The sequence below is a fragment of the Muntiacus reevesi genome, chromosome 1, assembly GCF_963930625.1.
Source record: "Muntiacus reevesi chromosome 1, mMunRee1.1, whole genome shotgun sequence".
NCBI classification, from domain to species: Eukaryota; Metazoa; Chordata; class Mammalia; order Artiodactyla; family Cervidae; genus Muntiacus; species Muntiacus reevesi.
In genome coordinates, this window is record NC_089249.1 from 100661564 (window position 1) to 100677567 (window position 16004).

Below are 16004 nucleotides of genomic sequence, written 5' to 3' on the forward strand. Positions count from 1 at the left end.
AAACAGACACATTCCTTTGCCAACAAAGTCCGTCTAGTTAAAGCTATGGTTTTTCCAGTAGTCATGTATGGATGTGTGAGTTGGACCAAAAAGAAAGCTGAGCATCAAAGAATTGATGCTTTTGAACTGTGGTATTAGAGAAGATTCTTGAGAGTCCCTTGGACTGCAAGGAGATCCAACAAGTCAATGGTAAAGGAAATCAGTCCTGAATATTCATTGGAAGGACTGATGTTGAAACTCCAATACTTGAGCCACCTGGCCTGAAGAACTGACTCATTTGAAAAGACCCTGATACTGGGAAACATTGAAGGCAGGAGGAGAAGGGGACGGCAGAGAATGAGATGGTTGGATAGCATCACTGACTCGATGGACATGAGTTTGGGTAAACTCCGGGAGTTGGTGATGGACAGGGAAGCCTGGCATGCTGCAGTTATGGGGTCGTAAAGAGTCGGACACAACTGAGCCACTGAACTGGACTGAGCATCACTTGTGTACAGAGGACAGCTCCAAAATTCTTCTCTTAAATTTCAGTCTAAGTCATACTCACTGCCACTAAGGATAAACAGGGCAGAACTTCTTGCCTGTATTTAAACAGTTCCTGTATTTATAGACGTTTCTCTTCTGACTTTCCACAGCTTTCCTCCTTCCCTTTTTGTGGCTACTAAATGAATTCCCCCTAACTTGCCATCCCAAATCTGAAAACCTTCTATTGAAGGAGGCAGAAGGGAACTCGCTGAAAGTTTAGAACACTCCAGTCTTTAATCCAGAGACATTTACCAGGGGAAATCTTTGACTTAGCCACTGAAAGCCTTGATAAAGTTAAAAGATTGAAAAAACAAAGGGTGATTGCAGAGAAGAAAATACTAAAATGAGTAATTAATGTCAAAATGAGAAATTAATATCAAAGATACTTTAGAAACCACATGTGTTTGGAAATTAAATGTTCACTTTTAAATGATGGGTGTAACAAAGAAAATAGAAAATATTTGTAACAGAATATTATCAGAATTTGTTGCATGCAACTGAAGCTACTCAAGTAACTAAATATAATATGAAATCTTGAATAAAGTATGAAAACAAATAATGGACACTACCATAAAATTTTGTGAAATTTGAAAATCTGTACTTTAGTTAATAATACTCCCTGTTTTTAAATAACAGTATTTCTTTATATTCTAGACTTTCAGCAGTAATACAATTAGCTCATAATTCTTAGGTTTTCTGCTAACTTTATTTCAGGGCCAGAAACTGTGGAAGGGGGAATGCCCTAAAAATTAATGTTGTCCCATATGTCAAAAGTTAAACAGAACTCACAATGTAACAAAGTAAATGCACAATTTGGAATGTCATGACTATAAGCATATATATCTTACACTCAAAAGTAGAATTTTTAGAAAAAACTGCTCATTTTCATGTATATCACTGCAACTCACCTCTGTATAGAGGTACTATCTTCTATGTATGAAATGATAGCTCCTTCAATATTCATAAACTGATTAGTTCAGTCACTCAATTGTGTCCATCACCAACTCCAGGAGCTTACTTAAACTCATGTCCTTCGAGTCGGTGATGCCATCCAACCATCTCATCCTCTATTGTCTCCTTCTCCAGGCTTCAATCTTTCCCAGCATCAGGGTATTTTTCAATGATTCATAAACTGATACATGTAATAACTGCTTTCCTAATGATTCTATTACATACATGCTTGCATTTAAATAAACATATCTATCGAGCTTCCTTTGGCACCTCAGTTTTGAATTGTCTGTTATTATCTCCACTATCAAACTCAGCAGAAATGTGAGTGTTTAGACACATGTTGTCATACTTCAGTATTAAATCATTAAACTACACTTCTGGATACTATATATCAACTTTTAACTTCCATTATTACCCACATAGGACTATGATAACAACAGAATCAACATTTTTTGAAGATTTAAGAAGTGTAATGCACATAGAACTTCAAAGTGTTTTCGTAAAGATAAGAGCTGATATGATTCATTTTTAAAATGGTTTTATTTCCAGAATACAAAGTAGATCATCACTTTCCTCTCAGAATACAAAACTGGGATAAAAAAGAAGACCACCATTAAGAGGTATTTTTTTTAGATGATTAAAATTATATGGTATTTGGTATTTTTTCTCTATTGGCTTAAAAAAAGCAGAATTAAATTATCTTAGCACAATTGTTCAAATAAATTTAGTTTTTACTGACCTTTAGTGACTAAGAATTTTGAATACATATATATATATACACATTTGTGAATCACTTTGCTGTACATCAGAAATATATATATATGTGTGTGTGTTCATATTTCTATTTTTTTCCCAGTTCAGTCTTGGATGATTGTATCCTTCTAAGAATTTGTCTATTTATTCTAGGTTGATCATTTTATTGGTATATAGTTGCTTTTATTTTGTTATCTGTTAGTTTTTGTAGGTCTGTTTTCTTCCTTTTCTCTTTTGCTCTCTCCTCTCGTGATTTGATGACAAACTTCACTGTTCTGTTTGAATTCCTTCTTTGTGTGTGGGTGTGTGTATCACAGTTATCATGAGGTCTTGATACAGCAGTCTATTATAAGCAAGACTGTTTTAAGTTGCTGATCTTTTAATTTCAAATGTACTTCCAATATCCTGCATTTGTACTCTCCTCACAATTGTTGGTTTTAATATTATATTTGTGTTTGGATGATTTCCTGCCTTTAGTGTGTTTGCCTTTACCAGTGAGCTTTTCCATTTATAATTTTCTTGTTTCTAGTTGTGAACTTTTCTTATCTAGACAAGTTCCTTTAGCATTTGTTGATCTGGTGGTGCTAAGTTCTCTTAGCTTTTGCATGTCTGTAAAGTTTTTGATTTCTCTGTGGAATCTGAATGAGAGCTTTGGTAACAGAGTATTCTTGGTTATAGGTTCTCCCATTCATTGCTTCCCTGGTAGCTCAGCTGGTAAAGAATCTGCCCACAAAGCAACAGACCCCAGTTCAATTCCTGGGTCAGGAAGATCTCCTAGAGAAGCGATAGGCTACCCACTGCAGTATTCTGGCCTGGAAAATTCCATGGACTGTATAGTCCATGGGGTCACAAAGAGTCGGACACAGCTGAGCAACTTTCACTTTCATCACTGTAGATATGTCATGCTACTCTCTTCTGTAGAGTTTCTGCTGAAAAATCAGCTTATAGGAATTCTCTTGTATGTTATTTGCTACTTTTCCCTTGTTGCTTTTAATATTTTCTTCTTGTATTTAATTTTTGTCAATTCAATTGCTATATTTCTCTGTGTGTTCCTTCTTCAGTTTATTCTAGCTGGGGTTCTGTTTTTTCTGGACTTGGGTGACTGTTTCCTGTCTCATGTTAGGGAAGTTTTCAGCTATTATCTCTTGAACTATTTTCTCAAGTTCTTTCTCTTCTCCTGGGATGCCAATAATAAGAATGTTGGTATGTATAATATACTCCTAGAGATAAGAAGTCCTGTTTAATAGAGGATATTCTGAGTATATTTTGCAATGTTTACTTTTATAGTTTATTTGCCAGAGTCACAAGATCATTCTGGATATTCAGTCTGCAAACCTGATAGAATTCCAACATACAGCATTTATCAAAATCTTAGTGTTTCTACCAATTTTTGGATCCAGTGGTTTCATCTCTATGTAATCAAATCTTGGCTGTGACTCTCTGAATTTGCTTATTCCTTCCAGATTTTGGGTGGTGATTTGCGTTTGCAAACTCAGTTTTTTGATGGTTTTTAAAAATTAATTGACTTTTGCTTTGTTCAATGCTTTACTTTTATAAGGAAAAGAGGGAGGTCTTTAAAATGTCAGCACTGAAATAAAAGTATTTTTTGATACATTGCTTTATTCTCTCATTTTTATGCTTCATTCTGAGATTTTTTGATGTATAATACAATTCAAACATTCTTCTAATTTGTCTCATCTGTCATATAAATCCATATTGTATCTTAATGTTAACTTTTGTTTTCCAATTATGATATTTACATTGACTTCTTCTTCTTACCCTTATTTCTGCACCTTGTCACTTAAAAACATTAACCATATCAATCACATTTATTTGACAGTGTTTATATGACAGCTCCAATATCTAGATTAAAAAACTTTGCTCCCATCAGAAACATTTGCTTTTTCTATTTGTTTCATACCAATTCTTGTTATTTTCACATATCTTTGTTAAATATCAGATATTGAGTTTTAAAACATCATGATGATTTTAGTCTCTCAATTGTTACTTTCCTTTTTAAGGAATTTACTCTTCTTGCTTTCTGAAGGTAAATTAGATAAAGGAAACTAACCAGTTAGGGATTGAGATGATTGGAGAGTTTGCTGATCACTACACTATTGCCACCACTAAGGTCTATTTCTTCCAATGCCTCAAGAATCATCTTTGTCCTCTTTATATAGAGAACTCCAATTCTTTGGACCCAGCCCAATAGACTAAAAAGCTCTGACGTTGTTTTTGCCCTCAGCATCTATTTTAGAATTGGCAAGTAACTCTAGGGAAAAGTTAGAATTTGTCTAGGCTTCTAATCATTCCTCACTCTTGTTACCTCACATCTGTGCTATCTTCTGATCTTCAACTAGAGGATTTAGATCTGTTTTGTTTAAATGTAGGCTTTGTTATTATCCTTTCTGAAAGAGTTGTTTTCAGATAAGCTATGCTTCCATTGCTAGGAGCAGAATTTCTGTAGTATTTATTATACAAACTTGTGTTTACTAGTTTTATTCAGTGAAAAATACATAAATAAAATAATATGAAAATAGTTCTGTGTAAAATTATAAAGTTTTGTCAAGTTAATGAATTTTGGAAATAGAAATCTATACAGTATAAATATCAATGGAGAAAAAATTGTTTAAATTGTCATCAGGTCTTGAGATCTACAAATATATAATGTGTCAAAGTGTAAACTTCATAGACAGAACCTATTTTGTTAATGTGGAAGTTACATAAAAACTGGGACATCACTATAGTTGCAGCAGCACAAAAATAATTTTAGTCCTTAGATATGACCTTTAAAATTCATCTTTTTTTAAACTTGTACATTTTCCTTTTTCTAGGGCATTAGCACTGATTTTCAAAGCGACTATGATTCTTATAAATTTCTCTTAGAAATAATATTTCCAGGAAGTTTAGGAACATCTAAAAGTGTTCAGAAAGTAAGGCAACTTAGACTTCCTTGATGTAAATGTTTGCAAATAGCATACCTTTGTATTATTGGAAAAATATATAATTTAAGCCATTATGCTTATGACAATTTATCCTGAAAAATAGCTCATCTCTAATTTTTAGTCAGTGTAAATGATGGTAAAATAATATAAATAATAGTACAGTAATTGTCATAAATATCAGAATGGACTTCCAACATCTCAAAACTTCTTTCTTCAATATTCTAATGATGATGGACTTGTCTTTCTCATTAACAAAGTAGATGTTTTTATTGGTTCATTTTCTAAATATTGAATCATAAAAATGAGTGTTGGTGACTTGTTAGCACTATATGTGGAATTATGTGAATTATTTTTATTATATATGAAAAATATCCTTGGCATTGTCATTTCCTTCTCTTTTCTTTCTCCTTTAACAACACCCCAACCATTCTGAATGATAGAAATTTGCTTTTGATTCCTTAACAGAAGTGTATTGGTCAGGATTATTCATATTCTTTCTCTTTGAATATCCACTGACCAAGTCTTTATCTCAGAGGATTGGTAGAACAATAATATCACAAACTATTTTTTATGATGTGAAACATGCTTTTTCTAGCTTACAGCAGTTTCCATTTGTTATTTCAAATTACCAACTTTTCACATATTTATGCACAAAACTTTAATTAATAGATTAAAACAAAAGTTCTGTTTTGTATAAAATGCAAGAAGTGTTTTCTATTCCAGTTCTCTATCTTCCCACCCTATTTAACATGGTTCATTGTGAAAAGAGAAATATGAATCATTGTTACTTTAAAAAAAATGTCCTCAGAAAGAGGACTGGGATTGGATGCCCAGAGAAAGCCCAAAGGGGCTACACTGTGATCCCACTGCAACTGGGGATATGCACGTTTTGAGCTCAGGTCTGCACAGAAGTAGCATTGTTAATGCTTGATAAAACAACCTTATTTTCAGCGTGCTCACAGTGGGCATAGCTCTGCCTCTAAGAGCTCTGGGAGAGTGAACGTGTCAGTGGGTTGTCCAAACACAGATGCGGGGCTATAATCTGAGTCAATTCCTAGCAGCAGTGTGTCTTCAGATTTCTACCGCTGATGGCTTTGTGAGCACAGCACCTGCATGGGATTCAAGCAGATTACTGGTGCTCCCATGGCTCGGGCAGGTACAGCGTTAGCAGAGGTGGGTTTTGTGGGTGTGTACATATGAAAACAAGGCTGGGCTCTGAGGTGATTCCCATAGCTCTTACAATTGGCCCAGATGCACAACTAAATCAGGTTTGGGTGCCAGACTTTGGCGAATCTGCTAAGGTGGCTTTCTGAGCACAGTGCCTGAGGGACGTTTGGTCCAATTGCCAATGTTCCCACCACTGAGACAGGGCTAAAGGCAGTGCCGACAATAGTGTACTTTGTCAACATGCACAAGAGTGGGCAGGTGACACCACAGAGCATGCAGCCTGATGGACAGCACCAATGCAGAAATATGCAGTGGCTCCTTTTCTAGCAGGAGTGCTCCAGTCCTGCCTACCTCACAGATCCAGAACCATTTCTGGAGGAGGGCTTCCACTCCAACAACTAGGGAGTACCTTCTTCCCCAGCAGGGATGTGACACCCACAGAACAAAGAGGAGGTCCCACAGTAGAAAAATGTTTATCCTAAATTCATAGAGTCAGAGAGCTATAAATAAAATAAAGAAGCAGAGGAACTACTCCCAATGAAAAGAATTAAACAGGCATCTACAGTCTACTAGACCTTGAGTTTAAAAATAAGGCAATAGGAATACTAAAGCAATTAAGAAAGTTTATTGATACAAATGCAGAGCACTGTAACAAAGAACTGGCAACTACAGTAGCAGCCAATCAAAATTGGAAAACTCATTTGCTGAGATAAAAACTGATCTAAAGGCAATAAATACCAAACTAAATAATGTGGAAGAACAAATAAATGATCTGGAAGATAGAATAATGGGAATCACCTGGTCAGGATAGCAGATAGAAGAACGAATAGGAAAAAGTGAAAGCAATATATGAGAACTACAGGATCATATGAAGTCTGCCAATCTTCACATGATAGGGAATCTAGAGGGAAAAAAAGAGAAAAAGGGATTGTAAATGAATTTAAAGGAAATATGACTGAAAACTTCCCCAAATTAAAGAAAGAAACAGATACCCAGGTTCAGGAAGCACAGAAGGTCCCAAACAAGATGAAACCAAACAAGACTTACACCAGGACATATTATAATTAAGATGGCAAAAGTGAAAGAGCAAATTCTAAATGCAGCAAGACAGAAACAGAATTAATCACAAGAGAACCCTCCCCCCCCCACATAAGGTTATCAGGTGATTTCTTTTCAGAAATGTTGCAGGCATTTGCAACATTGCAGGGAATGCCAAGATATATTCAAAATCCTGAAAGCGAAAATCCTGCAACCTAGGATACTCTACTAAGCAAGATTATAATATAGAATAGAAGGAGAAATAATTTCTCAGACAAGTAAAAACTAAAAGAAAACAGCAATATTAAACCTAATCCAAAAGAAATATTGAAGTATCTTCTAAATAGAAAAGAAGCTAGATCCTATATGGAAGAGAATATAACAGTTGTAAAATAATCAATTAAATAAGCCAGAACAGACATTTAAAAAAATTTAAAAAATACCCATGAAATCCATAATAGCTACAATTAATAGCAAAAGCATAAACATGAAGATGTAGACAGGACACTTAAAATCATAAAATGATACAGTATACTAACACATATATATGGAATTTAGAAAGATGGTAACGATAACCCATGTGCAAAACAGAAAACGAGACACAGATGTACAGAACAGACTTTTGGACTCTATGGGAGAAGGAGAGGGTGGGATGATTCGAGAGAACAGCATCGAAGCATGTATATTATCTAGGGTGAAACAGATCACCAGCCCAGGTTGGAAGCATGAGATAAGTGCTTGGGCCTGGTGCACTGGGAAGACCCAGAGGGATGGGATGTGGAGGGAGGTGGGAGGGGGGATCGGGATGGGGAATACATGTAAATCCATGGCTGATTCATGTCAATCTATGATAAAAACCACTACAATATTGTAAAGTAATTAGCCTCCAACTAATAAAAACAAATGGAAAAAAATTTTTTTAAAAATCATAAAATGTGGGGGAGAGGAATAAGAAAAATAGGCTCCCCCCCTCCCAAATGTATTTGAGCCTATATAAATGCTAGTCTAAAGCAAGCAGATATTGTCATGGGTTAACATACTTGAAAAACAGGGTAGTCACAAATCAAAAACATATAATAGGCTTACAAAACTAAACAGAGGATTACTTAAGCATAATACAAAAGAAAGTCATCAAATCACAAAATAAAAATAAAAATAAATAAAAGACAAAATACAAAATCAACTGGAAAACATGGTTTAAAATTGCAGTAAATGGATATGTTAATAAAGAAGAGAAAAAGCAAACAAGACCCAAAATTAGTAGAAGGAAAAAAAATCAGAGCAGAAATAAATGAAATAGAGACAAAAAGAGACCAAAAAAAGGATCAATGAAAGTAAAAACTAATTCTTTGAAAAGCTAAAAATAACTGTTAAACATTTAGCTCGATCTATCAAGAAATATAGAGAGATGGGCAAATCAATAAAATTAGATTTGAAAAAGGAGAAAGTATGACCAACACAGAGAAATATAAAAGATCATGAGCAATTATGCGCCAATAAAATGGACAACCTAGAAGAAATAGACAAACTATCAAGACTTAACCAGGAACAAACAGAAAATATGAACAAATTTCCAGTACCAAAACAATCAGTATTGTAAAAACTCCCTATAAACAAAAGTCTAGAACCAGATCGCTTCACTGGTGAATTCTGTCAAACATTTAGAGAAGAGTTAACACCTATATTTCTAAAACTATTCCAAACAATTCCAGAGAACAGAAAATTCCAAACTCATTCTGTGAGGCCACCATCACACTGATACCAAATCAAACAAAGATACCACACAAAAATTACAGACCAAAATTGCTCTTGAACATAGATGTAAACATTCTTAACAAAGTACTGGCATGCTCATTTCAAGAATATATTAAAATCATTAAAATGAGCATACACCATGATCAAGTGGAATTTACTCCAGTGATACAAGGAATTTTCCTTATCTACAAATCAATCAGTGTGATACATCATAGTAACAAGTTGAAAAATAAAAATGTATGATCATCTTAACAAATGCAGAAAAATCTTTTGATAAAATTCAACATCCATTTATGACAAAAACTCTCCATAAGGTGGGCATTGCAGGAACATACCTCAACATTCTACAGACCATATGTTAGGAACCTGCAGCTAACATCATTCAGTTCAGTTCAGTTCAGTCGCTCAGTCGTGTCCGACTCTTTGCAACCCCATGAATCGCAGCACGTCAGGCCTCCCTGCCCATCACCAACTCCTGGAGCTTACCCAAACTCATGCCCATCGAGTCGGTGATGCCATCCAGCCATCTCATCCTCTGTCGCCCCCTTCTCCTCCTACCCCCAATCCTTCCCAGCATCAGGGTCTTTTCCAATGAGTCAACTCTTCGCATGAGGTGTCCAAAGTACTGGAGTTTCAGCTTCAGCATCAGTCCTTCCAATGAACACCCAGGACTGATCACCTTTAGGATGGACTGGCTGTATCTCCTTGCAGTCCAAGGGACTCTCAAGAGTCTTCTCCAACACCACAGTTCAAAAGCATCAATTTTTCGGCGCTCAGCTAACATCATACTCAATGGTAAAAAGCTGAAAGCAGTCAAAAATCAGGAATAAGATAGGGATGCCTACTCTCACAGTTTTATTCAACATAGTTTTGGATGCCATAGCCACAGTAATCAGAGAAGAAAAACAAATATTATTTGAAAAGAAAGAATTAACAGTGTCACTGTTCGCAGATGACATGATGCTATACATGGAAAATCATAAAGAATTTTCTTTAGCTACATGAAAACTACTAGGGCTCATCAATGAATTTGGTAAAGTTGCTGAATACAAAACTAATACACAGAAATGTGTTGCAGTTTTATACACTAACAATGAAATATCAAATATAAGAAAGCAATCCCATTACCATCACATCACAAAGAAGAAAATACTTAGGAATAACCAACCCTAAGAGGGCAAAAAAATCTGCACTCTAAAAACTATAAGATAATGGTGAAATAAAGATGACACAAATAGATGAAAAGATATACTGTGTTTTTGGATTGGAATAATCAGTATTGTTAAAATGAAGGTACTACTGAAGGCAAACTACAGATTCATTGTAATCTCTATCAAATTACAAATGAAATTTTTTCACAGAACTGGAACAGCAGCAACAAAAAAAAAAAACCCAAATTTTTAAATTTGTTTTTTAGTCGCTAAGTTGTGTCTGACACTTTTGCAATTCCATGGACTGTAACCTGCCAGGTTCCTCTGTCCACAGGATTTTTGAGACAAGAATACTCAAGTAGATTGCCATTTCCTTCTCCAAATTTTCAATTCATATGAAAACACAAAAGACCCCTAATAGTGAAAAGAACCTTAAAAAAGAATAGTGTTGGAGATAGCACGCTTCCTGATTTCAGACTATACTACAAACTTATAGTCATTAAAGAACATGGTACTTGCACAAAAACAGACATATAGGTTAATGGATCCAGATGGAAAGCCGAGAAATAATCAAATGCACTTATGGTTGATTAATCTATGACAAAGAGGGCAAGACCTTAGAATGGAGAAAAGACAGATATTACAATAAGTGGTGCTGGGAAAACTGGACAGTTACATGTAAAAGTATGAAATTAGAACACTCTATAACACCATATCCGTCTGATAAAGATTTAATTTTTTAAATGACTGAGTACAAAATTCTACTCAGTTAAAAAAGCATGAATTAATGCCATGTGCAGCAACATGGAAGGACCTAGAGGTTATTATGCTAAGTGAAGTAAGTCAGAAAAAGAAACATGTTGTTTGTTATCACTTAAATGTGGAATCTAAAGAAATGCTACAAATGAACTTATTTACAAAACAGAAATTGGTTCATAGATAGGGCAAACAAACTTAGGATTACCAAAGGGGAAAGGCATGGGAGGAATAAACTGGGAATTCCAGATTAACAGATACATACTACTATACATAAAATAGATAAACAATGAGCTCATGTATAGCACAGAGAATTAATAACCTATAACACTAAAGAATCTGAATCACGTTGCCATATACCTGAATCACTGTAAATAAAAATATATCAATTAAATAAAAGAAAATAAATAGAAAAATTTTGTAGTATCTTGAAAAGGCAAAAAATATAGAGTGGCAGACCAGATAGTAAAACTAAGAGTCTACCATATGCTACCTACCAGAGACCCATTTTAGGGTGAAGGACACATACAGATTGAAAATGAGGGGATGGAAAAAAGATATTTCATGCAAATGGAAATGACCAGAAAGCAGGGATAATAATACTCATAGCAGTCTAAATAGACTTTAAAACAAGACTGTAAAGAAATAAGAAAATTACATAATGATAAAAGAATCGATACAAAAGTGTATTAAACTCATTAACATATATGCACCAAATATAGGAGCACCTAAATATATAAAACAAATCTAACAGTAATAAAGGAAGAATTTGATGGGAATAGTACAATAGTAGGAGATTTCAGTATTCTATTGACATCACTAGGCAGATCTTCCAGGCTGAAAAATAACAAAACAACAGAAATTCTAAATGACAGAATAGAAGAGTTAGTCTTAATTGATACTTTCAGGATATTACATCCAACAAAACCCAGGGTACATGTTCTTTTCAAGTGTACATGGAGCCCCATAGGGTAAACCACATACTAGGAGAGAAAATAAGCCTTAAAAATTTAAGAGGACATAAATTATTTCAGGCATCTCTTCTGACCACAATGGCATGAAACTAGAATTCAAATACAGAAAGAAAATGAGAAAACAATAATTACATGGAAACTAAAGAATATGCTACCAAAAAATGATTTGGTGTATCAAGAGATAGTTAAAAAATTTCTTGAGACACATGGCAATGAAAACACAGCAATGCAAAATCTATGGGTGCAGCATAAGCAGTTCTAAGAAGAAAATTCATAGTGATACAGGCCTTCCTCAAAAACCAAGAAAAATCTCAAATAAGCACCCTAACCTACTATCTAAAATAATTATAAAAAGAAGAAAAAAGAAAACGTAAAGTTAGTAGAAGGAAGTAACTAACAGAGATCAGAGAGGACATAAATAAAATAAAGATTGAAAAGATAGAAAAGCTCAGTAAAAAACAAGAACCTGTTTTTTGAAAGGATAAATGAAATTGACAAATCTCTGGCCAGGCTTACCAAGAAGAAAAGAGAAAGGACTAAAATACAATAAGCAATGAAAGTGGAGAAATAACCAATATAAAAACCCATTAGAGAATACTATGGACAATTATATGTCAATAAACTTGACTACCTGGAAGAAACAGAAAGGTTTCTAAAAACACAGAATCCACAAACTGCATAAATAAGAAACAGATCTTAGAATTGATAGAGAATCCATTAAAAATAAAAACAAACAAACAAGGAAAAAACAGTTCCCTGCAAAGGAAAGTTCAATACTAGATGACCTCACTGGGGAACTCTACCACACATACAAAGAGGAAGCTGTACCAGTTCTTCTTAAACTCATCCAAAATATTGAAGAGGAAGGAACACTCCCAAAGTCATTCTATGAAGCCACCATCATCCTGATAGCAAAACCAGACAAAGACACTACCAAAAAAGAAAATTATAATCCATTACATTGGATGAATATAGATGCCAAAATCCTAAAAAAAAATTAGCAAATTGAACCAAAAACACATAAAAAGGGTCATAAACCATGATCAAGGTTGAATTCATTCCACACTCACAAGGATGATGCAACATATGAAAATAGTCAATATGATACACAACATTAATTAAAGAAAAGACAGAGCTACATGATCATCTCAGTAGATGGAGAAAACATTTTTGATAAAGTTCAACATCCATTCATGATAAAACTTTTTATCAAACTGGGTATAAAGAAAACATATCTCAAGATAATAAAAGTTATTTATGACAAACCCACAACCAACATATCATGCAGTGTGAAAATCTGAAATACTTCCCACTAAAATACAGAAGAACACAAAGACGCCCACTCCCATCACTGTCCTTCAACACATTGATTCCTAGCCACAGACCAGAGACAAGAAAATTAGTGAAAATAATCCAAGGTGGCAGGAAAGAGGTACAATTTCCATTGTATGCAGATGACATGATATATAAAAAACCCTAAAGAACCCACACAAAAAGTACCAGAACAGATAAATTTAGCAAGGTAGCAGGATGCAAGGTTAATATACATAAATTGGTTGCATTTCTTTACACAAACAATAAAATAATCAAAAGGAAAGTAAAAAAAAAAAAGCCCTTTTAAAATTGTATCAAAAGATTAAATAAAATATTTTAGCATAAACCTGACCAAGGCAATGAGAGACTTATATGTTAACAGCTATAAAATATTGACAAAGGAAGTTGAAAATGATTCAAAGAAATAGAAAGGTATCTCATGCTCTTGGATTAGAAAAATTAATTTTGTTAAAATGCCATACTACACAAAGTAAACTACAGATTTAATGTGATTACTATCAAATTGACTATTACATTTTTCACTGAACTAGAACAAATAAAACTAAAATTTATATGGAACCACAAAAGGCCCAGAATTGCCAGAATAATTCTGAGGGGAAAGAACAAAGCTGGAAGCATAACCCTCTGATACTTCAGACAATACTGTAAAGCTGCAGTAATCAAAATGGCATTGTATTGGCACTGAAACAGACATACGGATCAGTGGAACAGAATAGAGAGCTCAGAAACAAATTCATACATCTAATTCAGGAAATTAATCTTTAACTAAGGAGGTAAGACTATGCAATGGAAAAAAGTGATGTTGAGAAAGCTGGATAGCTGTGTGCAAGTCAATTAAGTTAGGACACTCCCTCACACTCTACACAAAAAGAAACTCAAAGTAGCTTACAGACTTATGTCATGATACCATAAAACTCCTAGAAGTGACCATATGCAAGACATTCTCTGACACAAATCATACCAATGTTTTCTTAGATCAGTCTCCCAAGGCAAAAAGAAAGAAAAACAAAAGTAAACAGCTATTATCTCCTCGAGTATTTTCTCATGGCCTTTCTTTTTGTCTTCTTCTGGGACTCCTATGATTCGAATGTTGGGGCATTTCACATTGTCCCAGAGGTCCCTGAGGTTGTCCTCATTTCTTTTGATTCTTTTTTCTTTTTTCCTCTTTGCTTCATTTATTTCCACCATTTTATCTTCTACCTCACTTATCCTATCTTCTGTCTCCATTATTCTACTATTGGTTCCCTCCAGAGTGTTTTTGATCTCATTTATTGTATTATTCATTTTTAATTGACTCTTTTTTATTTCTTCTAGGTCTTTATTAAACATTTCTTGCATCTTCTCAATCTTTGTCTCCAGGCTATTTATCTGTAACTCCATTTTGTTTTCAATATTTTGGATCATTTTTATTATCGTTATTCTAAATTCTTTTTCAGGTAGATTCCCTATCTCCTCCTCTTTTGTTTGAGTTGGTGGGCATTTTTCATGTTCCTTTACCTGTTGGGTATTTCTCTGCCTTTTCGTCTTGTTTAGATTGCTGTGTCTGGAGTGGGTTTTCTGTATTCTGGAACTGAATCAAACTTTCACATTTTTGAACAGCAAATGAAACCGTAAACAAAAAGACAGCCTATAGACTGGGAGAAAATATTTGCCAACAGTATAATTGTAATGGAATTAATTTCCAAAATATACTAATAACTTACACAATTCAATAACAACAACAGCAAAACAAATAACCCAATCAAAAAATGGGCAGAAGATCGAAATGCACATTTCTCCAAAGAAGACATCCAGATTATCAACAGCACATGAAAAATGCTTAACATTCCTAATTATTAGAGAAATGCAAATCAAAACTATGATGAGGACTCACCTCACACTGGTCAGAATGGCCATCATTAGAAAGGCTACAAATAATAAATGCTAAAGAGGGTGTCAAGAAAAGGTTACTCTTTATTGGTGCAACTGTAAATTTGTACAGCCACTATGGAAAACAGTATAGAGGTTCCCTGAAAGATTAAAAAAAAAGAAAAATAGTGTTTCCCTGTGATCCAGTCATCAAACTCCTGGGCATATATCAAACAAACAAACAAACAAAAAAACCCCTGTAATTCAGAAAGACATATGCATCCCAATGTTGATAGCATGCTATTGACAGTTCAAGACATGGAAGAAATATAAATATTCATCTGCAGATAAATGGATAGAGAAATGGTGATTTATATACACATGTGTATGTATACCATACATACAATGAAATGGTAATGAGCAATAAAAAAATAATTAAATAATGCCATTTGCACCTACATGGATGGACTTAGAGATTGCCATGCTAAGTGAATTAAGTTAATCAGAGAATAGCAAATATCATATGATATCACATATGTATGGAATCTAAAATTTGGTATAAATTAATTTCTTTATAAAACAGAGAGTCAGAGGCTTGGAAAACGAACTTATAGTTACCAAAAGGAAAGCGGGAAGGAAGGATAAATTAGGAGTTTGAAATTAGCAGATACAAACTACTATAAATAAAAAAGATAAACAATGAGGTCCTAGTGTATAGCACAGAAATTGTATTCAATACCTTATGATAAGTCATAATGTAAAGAATATAAAAGGTATATATATATGTACTTGTATAACACAATCAC